This window comes from Scyliorhinus torazame, chromosome 14, assembly GCF_047496885.1.
Source record: "Scyliorhinus torazame isolate Kashiwa2021f chromosome 14, sScyTor2.1, whole genome shotgun sequence".
NCBI lineage: Eukaryota > Metazoa > Chordata > Chondrichthyes > Carcharhiniformes > Scyliorhinidae > Scyliorhinus > Scyliorhinus torazame.
Genome location: NC_092720.1, coordinates 173,873,827 through 173,887,951, shown reverse-complemented (window position 1 = coordinate 173,887,951; position 14,125 = coordinate 173,873,827). Strand labels below are relative to the sequence as shown.

At 44.8% G+C, this 14,125-nt stretch overlaps 1 non-coding gene across 1 annotated transcript; it reads right to left on the bottom strand.

Moving 5' to 3' along the window:
• Positions 1-10,610: 10,610 nt before the first annotated feature.
• Positions 10,611-10,701, bottom strand: trnap-cgg (transfer RNA proline (anticodon CGG)). The gene is given in 2 exon segments: positions 10,611-10,646; positions 10,666-10,701. It is a non-coding gene; the product is annotated as a tRNA-Pro (tRNA).
• Between the last annotated feature and the right edge of the window lie 3,424 nt (positions 10,702-14,125).

The following is a 14,125-nucleotide window of genomic DNA, read 5'->3' as shown; positions in this document are numbered from 1 at the left end:
CTATATGGGTAGAGATCAGGAATACGAAGGGTGCAGTCACAATGTTGGGGGTTTACTACAGGCCTCCCAACATCCAGCGGGAGATAAAGGGGCAGATAGGTAGACAGATATCGGAAAAGAATAAAAACAAGAGGGTTATGGTGATGGGAGACTTCAATTTCCCCAATATTGACTGGGGCTCACTTAGTGCCAGGGGCTTAGACGGGGCAGAGTTTGTAAGGAGCATCCAGGAGGGCTTCTTAAAACAATATGTAGACAGTCCAACGAGGGAAGGGGCGGTACTGGACCTGGTATTGGGGAAGGAGCCCGGCCAAGTGGTAGAAGTTTCAGTAGGGGAGCATTTCGGGAACAGTGACCACAATTCAGTAAGTTTTAAAGTGCTGGTGGACAAGGATAAGAGTGGTCCTAGGGTGAATGTGTTAAATTGGGGGAAGGCGAATTATAACAATATTAGGCGGGAACTGAAGAACCTAGATTGGGGGCGGGTGTTTGAGGGTAAATCAACATCTGACATGTGGGAGGTTATCAAGTGTCAGTTGAAAGGAATTCAGGACTGACATGTTCCTGTGAGGAAGAAGGATAAATACGGCAATTTTCGGGAACCTTGGATGACGAGAGATATTGTAGGCCTCGTCTAAAAGAAAAAGGAGGCATTTGTCAGGGCTAGAAGGCTAGGATCAGACGAAGCCTGTGTGGGATATAAGGAAAGTAGGAAGGAACTTCAGCAGGGAGTCAGGAGGGCTAGAAGGGGGTCACGAAAAGTCATTGGCAAATAGGGTTAAGGAAAATCCCAAGGCTTTTTACAGGTGCATAAAAAGTAAGACGGTAGCCAGGGAAAGGGTTGGCCCACTGAAGGATAGGCATGGGAATCTACGTGTGGAGCCAGAGGAAATGGGCGAGGTACTAAATGAATACTTTGCATCAGTATTCACCAAAGAGAAGAAATTGGTAGATGTTGAGTCTGGAGAAGGGTATGTAGATAGCCTGGGTCACATTGAGATCCAAATAGACGAGGTGTTTGGCGTCTTGAAAAATATTAAGATAGATAAGTCCCCAGGGCCTGATGGGATCTACCCCAGAATACTGAAGGAGGCTAGAGAGGAAATAGCTGAGGCCTTGACATAAATCTTTGGACCCTCACTGTCTTCAGGTGATGTCCCGGATGACTGGAGAATAGCCAATGTTCTTCCTCTGTTTAAGAAGGGTAGCAAGCATAATCCAGGGAACTACAGGCTGGTGAGCCTTACGTCAGTGGTAGGGAAATTACTGGAGAGAATTCTTCGAGACAGGATCTACTCCCATTTGGAAGCAAATGGACGTATTAGCGAGGGGCAGCATGGTTTTGTGAAGGTGAGGTCGTGTCTCACTAACTTGATAGAGTTTTTCGAGGAGGTAACAAAGATGATTGATGCAGGTAAGGCAGTGGATGTTGTCTGTGTGGACTTCAGTAAGGCCTTTGACAAGGACCCTCATGGTAGACTAGTACAAAAGGTGAAGTCACACATGATCACGGGTGAGCTGACAAGATGGATACAAAACTGGCTAGGTCATAGAAGGCAGAGAGTGGCAATGGAAGGATGCTTGTCTAATTGGAGGGCTGTGACTAGTGGTGTTCCGCAGGGATCAGTGCTGGGACCTTTGCTGTTTGTAGTATATATAAATGATTTGGAGGAAAATGTAACTGTTCTGATTAGCAAGTTTGCAGACGACACAAAGGTTGGTGGAATTGCGGATAGCGATGAGGACTGTCAGAGGATGCAGCAGGATTTAGATTGTTTGGAGACTTGGGCGGAGAGATGGCAGGTGGAGTTTAATCCGGACAAATGTGAGGTAATGCATTTTGGAAGGAATAATGCAAGTAGGGAATATACAGTGAGTGGTAGAACCCTCAAGTGTATTGAAAGTCAGAGAGATCTAGGTGTACAGGTCCACAGGTCACTGAAAGGGGCAACACATGTGGAGATGGTAGTCAAGAAGGTATATGGCATGCTTGCCTTCATTGGCCGGGGCATTGAGTATAAGAATTGGCAAGTCATGTTGCAGTTGTATAGAACCTTAGTTAGGCCACACTTGGAGTATAGTGTTCAATTCTGGTCGCCACATTAGCAGAAGGATGTGGAGGCTTTAGAGAGGGTGCAGAAGAGATTTTCCAGAATGTTGCCTGGTATGGAGGGCATTAGCTATGAGGAGCGGTTGAATAAACTCGGTTTGTTCTCACTGGAACGACGGAGGTTGAGGGGCGACCTGATAGAGGTCTACAAAATTATGAGGGGCGTGGACAGAGTGGATAGTCAGAGGCTTTTCCCCAGGGTAGAGGGGTCAATTACGAGGGGGCATTGGTTTAAGGTGCGAGGGGCAAGGTTTAGAGTAGATGTACGAGGCAAGTTTTTTACACAGAGGGTAGTGGGTGCCTGGAACTCGCTACCGGAGGAGGTGGTGGAACAGGGACGATAGTGACATTTAAGGGGCATCTTGACAAATACATGAATAGTATAGGAATAGAGGGATACGGACCCAGGAAGTGTAGAAGATTGTAGTTTAGTCGGGCAGCATGGTCGGCACGGGCTTGGAGGGCCGAAGGCCTGTTCCTGTGCTGTACTTTTCTTTGAAATCATTAACATATATTGTGAATAGCTGGGGTCCCAGCACCGATCCCTGTGGTAACCCACTGGTTACCTTTGCCAATGTGAATAGGACCCTGTAATCCCATATCTTTGTTTCCTCTCTGCCAACCAGTTTCTATCCAACTTAATACATTTCCCACAATCCCATGCACTTTAATTTAACACAATAATCTCTTATGCGGGACTTTCTCAAACGCCTTCTGAAAGTCCAAATATACCACATCGACTGGCTACTCCTGGTCGACTGTACTGGTTATGTCTTCAAAGAATTCCAACAGATTTGTCAAGCATGATTTTCCCTTCATAAATCCATGCTGACTCTGACTGACCATGACTCTACTTTCTAAATGTTCCGAAATAAAGTCCTTGATAATGGATTCAAGCATTTTCCCCACTACCGATGTTAGACTTACTGGTCTATAATTCACCACTTTCTCCCTACCTCACTTTTCGAATATCAGAGTGACGTGATCTGCACTCCAATCTGCAGGGACAGTTACAGAGTCTATAGAATACCGGAAGATAACCACCAATGCATCCACTATTTCCAGAGCAACCTCCTTAAGCAGTCTGGGGTGCAGATTCTCAAGCCCTGGGGATTTATACGCCTTCAATCACATCAGTTTTTCCAGCACCATCTCTCTTCTAATGTTGATCTCCCTCAGTTCTTCCCTCTCACTAAAACTTTCATACTCCAACATTTCTGGGATCTGATTTGTGTCCTCATTTGTGACGACAGAACCAAACTATGCATTTAATTGCTCAGCCATTTCTTTGTCCCTTATTATGCATTCCTCCGTTTCTGTCTGCAGTGGGCCTACATTTCTCTTTACCAATCACTTTCTCTTCACATATCTGTAGAAACTCTTAGTGTCAGTCTTTATGTCCCTGCAAGCTTCCTTTCGTACTGTACTTTCCCCTTCTTAATCAATCCCTTTGTCCTTCTTTGCTGAATTTTAATCTGCTCTCAATGATCATACCTATTACTTTTCTTGGCCAGTCTGTATGATTCTTACTTAGATCGGATACCATTTCTAATTTCCATTGTAAGCCATGGATTGGCCCTCTTACCCCATTTGCTTTTGTGGCATACAGGATTGAACATGTAGTTCCTCCATGCGTTCCTTGAATGTTTGCCATTGTCTATCCACTGTGATCCCTTTAAGTAACTCTCCCCAATCTATAAAGGCCAACTCACGCCTCATATCCTCATAATTCCCTTTAGTAAGATTCAGCACACTGGTCTCCGAATCAATTACTTCACTCTCCATCTTGAAAAAAAATTCTATCACGTTATGGTCGCTCATCCCCAAGGAGTCTCGTACAGCCAGATTGGCAATAATCCCCTCCTCATTACACAGAAACCAGTCTAAGATGGCCTGCTTTCTAATTGGTTCCTCCACATACATTTCAAGAAAACCATCCCGTACACACTCCAGGAATTTCTCCTCTACGGCACTGTGGCTAGTTTGATTTGCGCAATCTGTGTGAAGATTAAAATCACCCATGATCACCGATATTCCCTTATTACATGCATCACTAATTTCTTGTTTAATGCCATTCCCAAACTCACCAGTGTGTTTTGGGATCTATATATGACACCCACTAATGTTTTTTGTCCCTTGGTATTTCTCAACTCTACCCATACAGATTCCACATTGTCAGAGCTAATATCCTTTCTCACTATTGTGTTAATTTCCTCTTTAACCAGCAGTGCCACGCCACCACCTTTTCTTTTATGCCTGTCCTTCCTAAATACTGAGAACCCTGGGACATTCAGTTCCCATGCCTGTTCACCCTGCAGCTATGTCTCCGTAATCCCAATTATATCATGCCCATTTATATCTCTCTGCGCGATTAGTTCGTCCACTTAATGTGTGTGAACTTTTGCGGGGAGCATGTCTATCAATAGGAAATTGGATTGAGGCCAGATGTATTATTGTGGAAGTGAACGGAGGGCACAGGTGCACCATAATTAATTTGGAGGGAAGAAGCAGCTGCATCAGTATGAAATTGGAGGGGCCTCCGCAAGTTTACGCTATTCAACGGTGTTTTCGGGTTCTTTATAACCAGCTTATAACCAACTAAATAATTTTCCAAATTCACATTTCCGGCATCTTCAGTAGTTTGCATTTGGACTCATACATTTTTGACCAGTTGAATGGAGGTCGATGATACATCGTTGTTCCGCACAGTAATGCAATTGCACATTCATAACATATCTGCGCTTGACCTTACGGGAAAGCAGCAGAGCTGCAAATCCTCGGAGAATATTTATTTGAAACCAGGCTGCACCACACAGCCCCAAATGGTAAATTAATTCGACCTACGTTGATTAACCCACCAGCGTTCCTAATAGCAACGGAACCCAATAACAGATTACTGCGCAGTAACCACAACCCTTCGAGCCTTTGAAGTGACATTACACATGTATGGTCTTTGCATGGAATTGGTCTAATTTCACCCACTACATACAAAGCTGTTTTCAAATATTGGCCCCTTTCATTGTCCTCTTACTCCGTATCCCGAAGTTGGTCATTTAGGCGCGAACTATTATGCAAACAAAACGCAGTTTCTCGTTTAGAGTGGGCTGTATCTCTAGATTTCCAAGAAAATGCCCTTAACCATCTATTTTAAGGTTGCTGCCTGGTTTAACAGTGCCAGTTAGACGGTCGCCGAGATGGGAATATGTTGATTCGTTGAAAATACAGATTGTATGCTGGTGGCCCCTCCCTTCGAGACAGTGACCCCTGCAAAATATGAGCATGAAACGCCGGAAGCACGCGTGGCACCGTCATCGTGCAATGATTAGTACTCTGTGTTGTGCCCGCAATAAAGTTCGAATCTGAGTCACAACAGCGTTACTGCAAAGGTGAAACCTGTGAATCCGCTTTAAAATGTGAAACCCTCTTACCCTGTGAAAGCCGCTAAAAAATATCAGTAACAATATTGCCTCAAGACTTTTTTTGTCGCTGAAAAACAATTTACACCTTCAAGATCCAGCCCATCCAAGTGCGTGTTGGATGACTCTTATGTCATCCGTCTATGTACTCCCTCATTTGTCTCCTTTGGCAATAAGGAGCCCTCCTTTAATCCTTCATCCATTTTGTTGTTGCTTCGCTACAATATTACCGAAACTATAACTTACTTTCAATATTTGCGCCGTTTAGTTCGTTCTGGTCCATAGATGTTGCAGGGAATGCCTCGACGAAATCTCAACAAAAGTACCTCGGAACCAGTGGGTATATTTCAATCTCGGATTCAAGTATCACTCTGGGGAAATTGAAGAGCAGCGGAGATTGCCGTGCTATCTCTTTACCGCTCCTCCAGCACTGCTGTTTTGGGGCGATTGATGTGAGCAACAGTGACCAAAATTCAGGCTTAGTTTATTAGCAACACTTATTTGGACCACCGCACGTCTCCAAGAAACATTACATTGGAATGCATCTTTGAAGGCTTGCAGTGGAAGAGATGCCGGGTGTGGTTGCAGTTACAGCTACCAAACGAGTCGCCTGGGTGGAGTCAAATGTGTATCCATCAGAGCACGTTGCTCCCCCAATCCTATATCGACCCTGTCTCTACGCGTCAGGGCCTCAAATGTTTCGATCGAGTGGCCTCTTACTCTTTTAAACTCTGGTGGATGCAAAACTAATCTCGTCAACCTTTCCTCACAGGTCAACAAACCCAGATCAGGCATTACCATGGTAAACCTCCTCTGACCTGCTCCTAATGCATTTACATTTTTCCTCAAATAAGGTGACTAATCCTGTATACAACACTCCAAATGAAGTCTCATCAATGTTCTGTACAACTGAAGCATAATCCCTCTACGTTTATAATCAATGACTATACATTATATTAGCGTTCCCAATTCTTTGCTGTGAATTTACACTAGACTTGTATGAATCATGCGCTCGAGTCCAGGATCTCTCTCAGCTCAGAGCGCACCATTTTGATAAAAAGTCATATTTGCCCACATTGTACTCCATTTAGCATTTCGCCTAATTCACTTAACCTAGCGTTGTCCCATTCATTACATCACTTCTGTTGCAAATACTTCCTTCTCCGGTTAAGATTGTAATTTCGCCGAACTTCATCTATATTCTCAGCAAAATACACTAAAAATGCAGCTCATCTACCTCATTCTTATATTCCAACCTGGTTGAGTCAAGGCTGGCACAGAATTTTCCTCCTCCGTTGATTACTATCCTTGCTCTGATTCGTGCGCCATGAATTTCAACTTAGTCTGAACAATGCGATTCGCTATTGCGTTACTACCTCTGCATAGTCGTTCATTCTATTATACTCTACCTTCTCCTCACATGCTGACCTGCTGCTCTGGTTCCCATTTACCATTCTACCAGTCTCTGCAGTTTTACGCTTCCCTTACACCCACTTGCTAATTTAAAGACATTGTGACCACCCGATCTATCATTTCCACTGGAACACTGGTCCGAGTTCGGGTCAGGTGGAAATCTTCACAACGGTACAGATCACTCCTGCGCAAATACTTGCCCCATGAAATGCGCCCTTTCCTGCACCGCTCCTTTAGGCACGTGTTTACAACCCAAAATTTCTCATTCCAATGCCAATTTACACGTGGTTCGGATAGTAAACCAGAGATTATAACCCTTGAGGACCTGTTTTTTAAATTTTGTTCCTAGTCCCTAATAATCCGCCAACAGGTCCTCCCTCCTAGCTTTGCCTATGTTGTACGTCCCAATATGGACCACAACACTTAGGTCCTCCCCCTCCAATATCCTTTCAAATCGGTTAGAGACGTCGCTCACCCTGGAACCTCTTTTACTGTTTTGCTTTGCTGGATCGCTCATCGACTTCTTTCAGAGTCCACCCCTTTATCTTTCACTCAGCTTTTTCAATAAAACTATTTGCGCTTCATTTGGACTCATCATTCGTTACTTCTTAGTATAAATTGCCTTTAGCAGTTGGAATCATGTAACGACATCGACCTGAATTGTCGATTATGTTTCTCTCCGCAGATGATGACTGTTCATGCCGACTTTCTCTAGTTTTGCTTTGTTTCAAAGCCCGATTTCCAGCACCTGGAGTATTTTGCATGTGCACTCACATTTGTGCCGAGTTAGATGAAGGTACAATTTTCCTTAATTGTAATTCGACTGAGCATTCATAAAATATCTGCGTGTGATCTAGCTGGTCGACTGCAGAGTTGCAAAAGCACTGAAAATATTTATTTCCAACCAAGACTTGGAACGAGAAACTCTGCACCGTGCTGGCTTGACGCAGCGAACAGGTGAACATTGGAATTTTGTACAATAGTCGCATATTCAGCCCCTCAAGCCTGCTGTGCCATTTAATGTATCGTGATTAATCAGTCTGTTGCTTCAACCTACTTTTCGCTCTATCTGCCTTGTCAACTAAGAATCCACAGATGATGACTGTACCTGCCCGATTTCTCCAATTTTCCTTTGTTGCAAAGTCCGATTTCCAGTAACTGCAGTAATTTGCATCTGCACATATTCGTGCCGTGTTAGATGATGAAGGTACAATTTTTCTTCATTTTAATTCAACTGAACACTCATAAAATTTCTGCGCGTGACGTTACTGGAACGCAACAGAGTTGCAAATCCACTGAGAATATTTATTTCCAACCAAGAGTTGGATCGAGAAAGTCAGCACCGTGCCGTCCTGAACAGTAAATGGATTCCTCCTTGATGGGTTTACACCACCGACCTTCCGAAAGGTATCCGAACCCACGAACAGTTACGTCACATAAACCACAAGCTTTGAAACTTTGAATTAATATGAAACATGGATACATGGAATTGGTTTAATTTCGTCCACAGTGGACAAAGCTGTGTTCAAGAATTTTCACCTTCATTCTCGTCTCACGCAGTCTACCGAAGCTTATAAATTAGGCGAGAAGTATTGCGCAGACAAAGCGCTGTTTCTTCTGAAGATCTGTATTGGTAGATTTCCAAACAAATGCCATAACAATGCACTTTAAGTTTGAAGTCTGGGTTTTGGCACAGATGTAAATATGTTGGTTGGTGTGAGAGGACATACTAAAAATTGGTCGCCCTTCCCTTCATGTCAGTGTCAATTACAGGTGGGCAGCAGGCGAGAGCTAATGCATCAGTGAACGTGTGGCGCCGTGACAGTATAGTGGTTAGTACTCTGCCTTGTGGCCGCAGCAACCTGGCTCAAATCCGAGTCACGGCAACGTTACTGCTCTGCTCCCTGTGAAAAAAGTCAGCAACAACATTTGTGTCTGTTTATCTCTTTACACCTGCAAGCCATAATCCTCTCACGTGACTGGTCTGGATAATCCAGACTGCAAACCCATCTCTGCTCGGAACTTCGTCTTAATTCTCCATCAATTTTATTTGCACCATTCTAGGGCATTGCTTAAACAAAAAAATATTTTAAATCCTTCCCCACCAAATCATACCCATTTGTCTTTTTTGTGTCGTCAGATCATTGACCTTATTCTGAATACTGCGTGCATTTAGGGTTTTAAATATGTCCCACTGATGTGTCTTTCCCATGAAGGATTGTGTCGTGCACTACACTTTTCAAAACATCAATTTAGTCAATGCATATGTTTTATTGTAAGACAAATCCGAGCAGCCGTCCTTTCATACCCATGTTACAAAAAGTGCAAAAGACTGCTAAAATCCAACAGCTTATTCAGCATCTAAGAATGCTGTGCAACAAGAGATTTCAGCTTTCTCATCGAAGACACGCAAATAATTGTAAGAAGTTCGAAGTGAAGGGATTTAAAAGTACATGAAACGTGTGCTGGGGTTCTATAAAAAGGGCTGTGTGCGGGTGGGCAAAACATATTAGAGTTTCATCTGAAGAATTAATTTGTGGTGTATTTCCAGGGGGACTGGCAAATCCCATTGCCTCCATATATATTTGAAATTCCTTTATTCTTCCGTTGCTCTTGCGGAGATCTAGAAGCGTCAGAACGGTCCAAAAGACATCATTCTCAGCTGTGCTCATTCTATGATCCTGTATTTTTTAAGTTCATTTGCTGGAATGAATAAATAAAAAGTACAATTGAATAATCACGGCGAGAATGAAGTCCTTCGGATAGTTTGTCGCTTCCAGGTGTCCGTCAGTGTAAGATCGTAAAGGAGAATAAATGTGTAAAATAAGAGAAAGCCAAGTCGCGGCAGTAATAAAATCTGATTTGTAAACTTCGTGCTTCTTCTGGAAGACTGTAGAATATATTTTTGGAATATGAGTTGTACCTCTGCAGCGTACCCTGATCTTCACTGGAAAACTACAGGAGGCCGAGGATCAGGATGTCAGCGGTGAGAAGCAGGTCATCAGTCATAGAATTTACAGTGCCAAAGGAGGCCATTCGGCCCATCGAATCTGCACCGGCTCCTGGCAAGGGCACCCTACCCAAGCCTGCACGCTGTTCTCACAACCCAGTAACCCCACCCAACACTAAAGGGAAATCTTGCACACTAAGGGCAATTTAACATGGCAAATCCACCTAACTTACTCATCTTTGGACAGTGGAAGGAAACTGGACCACCCGGAGGAAACCCACGCACACATAGGGAGAACGTGCAGACTCCGCGCAGACAGTGACCCAAGCTGGCAATTGAACCCGGGACACTGGAGCTGTGAAGCAATTGTGCTAACCACTATGCTACCGTGCGATCCTCTCGGTACTGAAGTGTTCATTCTGAATATTCCTGATAAATTCAGGAACGAATTCAACAAACTGCCGTTCATGCACATTCTGTCTTCAGCAACTACTCTGCCAACGCTTACCGAACAATAAATCTCACCCTTTGGCACCTGCAGCCCAACTGTCGATTTCAGAATTCATCCAATTTCCTCTGCGTTAATTTCTCAGAAACTGCAGCATAACAGTTTCAATCACGCTCATGAAAGCAAATACACGATGGTCAAATTAAAATGTCGCGCAAGCAATGGCATGATGCTGCAACGCAAATGTGCCCAATCCACAATCGGATACTTAAAAGGCTCGTCCGGGATTCGAACCCGGGACCTCTCGCATTTTCGTCACACAAACACACCCGAAGCGAGAATCATACCTCTAGACCAACGAGCCGACCGTCGTATAGATCAGTATATGAACTAGGTCCATGAAAGGGTGCATCAGATAAGATTAATTGCAGGAAGCGAGAAAGGAAGCCGACTGCTTGGCTGAAAAAAAACGGGATCTGAGGAGGGAAATAGCGAATCGCATTGTTGAGACGAAGTTGCAATTCATGGTGCACGATTCAGAGCAAGGATAGCAAACAACTGAGGAGGAAACAACCCGCCCTCCTCCTCTAACCTAATAATAAGACCCATTGGTGTAAGGTAAGTGCCATATTATATTATTATATTATTAGCATTGTGCAGGTCAAGGATTGGAGGTGGAGGAGCAGTCTCTGTCAGCGAGAGAACCTGAGAACATCTCAGAAGGTAAGCAAGTGATTTTTACTTTTATACCTTTTTTCAAATTGTGTGTGTCGGGGGGAAACTGAAGTGACATCACAGAAAAGCTGTGACCTGAGTGGCTGGTTGGGATTCTAACCTAAATTTTTTTGAGTATTTGGGAACTAATTAAACATAATAACTTAATTATAATTTAGAGGATATCTAAGCCAGAGATCGGAGAATATTATAGTTGGCTATCGCATTTCTATTAGAAATCTAGTGCTAGGAAACAGATAGTTGACAGTAACTTTGAAATTTAAAAAAAGTTTTTATAAAAAAAAAAAAAAAGACAAATTTTAATTTTAATTAATTGACGCAATGTCAGTTAGAGGGGTGCTGTGCTCTGACTGTGAGATGTGGCAGGTCCGGGAGGCTTCCAGCGTCCCGGATGGCTTCATCTGCAGAAAGTGCACCCAACTGCAGCTCCTCACAGACCGCATGGTTCGGTTGGAGCAGCAATTGGATGCACTTAGGAGCATGCAGGTGGCGGAAAGCGTCATAGATCGCAGTTATGTAAGTGTGGTCACACCCAAGGTGCAGGCAGAGAAATGGGTGACCACCAGAAAGGGCAGGCAGTCAGTGCAGGAATCCCCTGTGGTTGTCCCCCTCTCGAACAGATATACCCCTTTGGATACTGTCGGGGGGGATAGCCTATCAGGGGAAAACAGCAGCAGCCAGAGCAGTGGCACCACGGCTGGCTCTGATGTTCAGAAGGGAGGGTCAAAGCGCAGAAGAGTAATAGTTATAGGGGACTCTATAGTCAGGGGCACAGATAGGCGCTTCTGTGGACGTGAAAGAGACTCCAGGATGGTATGTTGCCTCCCTGGTGCCAGGGTCCAGGATGTCTCCGAACGGGTAGAGGGAATCCTGAAGGGGGAGGGCAAACAGGCAGAGGTCGTTGTACATATTGGTACTAACGACATAGGCAGGAAGGGGCATGAGGTCCTGCAGCAGGAGTTCAGGGAGCTAGGCAGAAAGTTAAAAGACAGGACCTCGAGGGTTGTAATCTCGGGATTACTCCCTGTGCCACGTGCCAGTGAGGCTAGAAATAGGAAGATAGAGCAGACAAACACGTGGCTAAACAGCTGGTGTAGGAGGGAGGGTTTCTGTTATCTGGACCACTGGGAGCTCTTCCGGGGCAGGTGTGACCTGTATAAGATGGACGGGTTGCATCTAAACCGGAGAGGCATAAATATCCTGGCCGCGAGGTTTGCTAGTGTCACACGGGAGGGTTTAAACTAGTATGGCAGGGGGGTGGGCACGGGAGCAATAGGTCAGAAGGTGAGAGCATTGAGGGAGAACTAGGGAATAGGGATAGTGTGGCTCTGAGGCAGCGCAGACGGGGAGAAGTTGCTGAACACAGCGGGTCTGGTGGCCTGAAGTGCATATGTTTTAATGCAAGGAGCATTACGGGTAAGGCAGATGAACTTAGAGCTTGGATTACTACTTGGAACTATGATGTTGTTGCCATTACAGAGACCTGGTTGAGGGAAGGGCAGGATTGGCAGCTAAAAGTTCCAGGATTTAGATGTTTCAGGCGGGATAGAGGGGGATGTAAAAGGGGAGGCGGAGTTGCGCTACTTGTTCAGGAGAGTATCACAGCTATACAGCGAGAGGACACCTCAGAGGGCAGTGAGGCTATATGGGTAGAGATCAGGAATAAGAAGGGTGCAGTCACAATGTTGGGGGTATACTACAGGCCTCCCAACAGCCAGCGGGAGATAGAGGAGCAGATAGGTAGACAGATTTTGGAAAAGAGTAAAAACAACAGGGTTGTGGTGATGGGAGACTTCAACTTCCCCAATATTGACTGGGACTCACTTAGTGCCAGGGGCTTAGACGGGGCAGAATTTGTAAGGAGCATCCAGGAGGGCTTCTTAAAACAATATGTAAACAGTCCAACTAGGGAAGGGGCGGTACTGGACCTGGTATTGGGGAATGAGCCCGGCCAGGTGGTAGATGTTTCAGTAGGGGAGCATTTCGGTAACAGTGACCACAATTCAGTAAGTTTTAAAGTACTGGTGGACAAGGATAAGAGTGGTCCGAGGATGAATGTGCTAAATTGGGGGAAGGCTAATTATAACAATATTAGGCGGGAACTGAAGAACATAGATTGGGGGCGGATGTTTGAGGGCAAATCAACATCTGACATGTGGGAGGCTTTCAAGTGTCAGTTGAAAGGAATACAGGACAGGCATGTTCCTGTGAGGAAGAAAGATAAATACGGCAATTTTCGGGAACCTTGGATGACGAGTGATATTGTAGGCCTCGTCAAAAAGAAAAAGGAGGCATTTGTCAGGGCTAAAAGGCTGGGAACAGACGAAGCCTGTGTGGCATATAAGGAAAGTAGGAAGGAACTTAAGCAAGGAGTCAGGAGGGCTAGAAGGGGTCATGAAAAGTCATTGGCAAATAGGGTTAAGGAAAATCCCAAGGCTTTTTACACTTACATAAAAAGCAAGAGGGTAGCCAGGGAAAGGGTTGGCCCACTGAAGGATAGGCAAGGGAATCTATGTGTGGAGCCAGAGGAAATGGGCGAGGTACTAAATGAATACTTTGCATCAGTATTCACCAAAGAGAAGGAATTGGTAGATGTTGAGTCTGGAGAAGGGGGTGTAGATAGCCTGGGTCACATTGTGATCCAAAAAGACGAGGTGTTGGGTGTCTTAAAAAATATTAAGGTAGATAAGTCCCCAGGGCCGGATGGGATCTACCCCAGAATACTGAAGGAGGCTGGAGAGGAAATTGCTGAGGCCTTGACAGAAATCTTTGGATCCTCGCTGTCTTCAGGGGATGTCCCGGAGGACTGGAGAATAGCCAATGTTGTTCCTCTGTTTAAGAAGGGTGGCAGGGATAATCCCGGGAACTACAGGCCGGTGAGCCTTACTTCAGTGGTAGGGAAATTACTGGAGAGAATTCTTCGAGACAGGATCTACTCCCATTTGGAAGCAAATGGACGTATTAGTGAGAGGCAGCACGGTTTTGTGAAGGGGAGGTCGTGTCTCACTAACTTGATAGAGTTTTTCGAGGAGGTCACTAAGATGATTGATGCA